Source organism: Oncorhynchus mykiss, chromosome 17 (genome assembly GCF_057628025.1).
Source record: "Oncorhynchus mykiss isolate SJ-2025 chromosome 17, ASM5762802v1, whole genome shotgun sequence".
Lineage (NCBI taxonomy): Eukaryota > Metazoa > Chordata > Actinopteri > Salmoniformes > Salmonidae > Oncorhynchus > Oncorhynchus mykiss.
In genome coordinates, this window is record NC_143038.1 from 69,025,001 (window position 1) to 69,026,257 (window position 1,257).

Consider the following 1,257-nt stretch of genomic DNA (forward strand, 5'->3'; position numbering starts at 1 on the left):
TGCTGTTGTCTTAGGGCTCTAACTAGTGTTGCTGCCTTGCTATGCTGTTGTCTTAGGGCTCTAACTAGTGTTGCTGCCTTGCTATGCTGTTGTCTTAGGGCTCTAAGTAGTGTTGCTGCCTTGCTATGCTGTTGTCTTAGGGCTCTAACTAGTGTTGCTGCCTTGCTATGCTGTTGTCTTAGGGCTCTAAGTAGTGTTGCTGCCTTGCTATGCTGTTGTCTTAGGGCTCTAACTAGTGTTGCTGCCTTGCTACGCTGTTGTCTTAGGGCTCAACCAGACTGATCCAGCACGGTGTCTCTAAACCAGACTGATCCAGCACGGTGTCTTTAAACCAGACTGATCCAGCACGGTGTCTTTAAACCAGACTGATCCAGCACGGTGTCTTTAAACCAGACTGATCCAGCACGGTGTCTCTAAACCAGACTGATCCAGCACGGTGTCTTTAAACCAGACTGATCCAGCACGGTGTCTTTAAACCAGACTGATCCAGCACGGTGTCTCTAAACCAGACTGATCCAGCACGGTGTCTTTAACTCAGACTGATCCAGTCTATAGATAGGACTGTGAATTACATTTAATTCCAGGAAGCAAATAAAAACATACCCTACATCCACAAGATATGCATGTGAAGTATAAACATGGAAGCATTCATGAAAACACATTTCCAAAGTTATCCTTAAAATGTAACGCTGGAAACATAATAAGGGTTGGCGAACAAATATTATACCAGGAAACAAATATACCAGACGACTGTCCTATTTCTCCTCCTCCACCATCTAGTTAAATATACCAGACGACTGTCCTATTTCTCCTCCTCCACCATCTAGTTAAATATACCAGACGGCTGTTCCTATTTCTCCTCCACCATCTAGTTAAATATACCAGACGACTGTTCCTATTTCTCCTCCTCCACCATCTAGTTAAATATACCAGACGGCTGTTCCTATTTCTCCTCCACCATCTAGTTAAATATACCAGACGGCTGTTCCTATTTCTCCTCCTCCACCATCTAGTTAAATATACCAGACGACTGTTCCTATTTCTCCTCCTCCACCATCTAGTTAAATATACCAGACGGCTGTTCCTATTTCTCCTCCACTATCTAGTTAAATATACCAGACGGCTGTTCCTATTTCTCCTCCTCCACCATCTAGTTAAATATACCAGACGACTGTTCCTATTTCTCCTCCTCCACCATCTAGTTAAATATACCAGACGGCTGTTCCTATTTCTCCTCCTCCACCATCTAGTTAAATA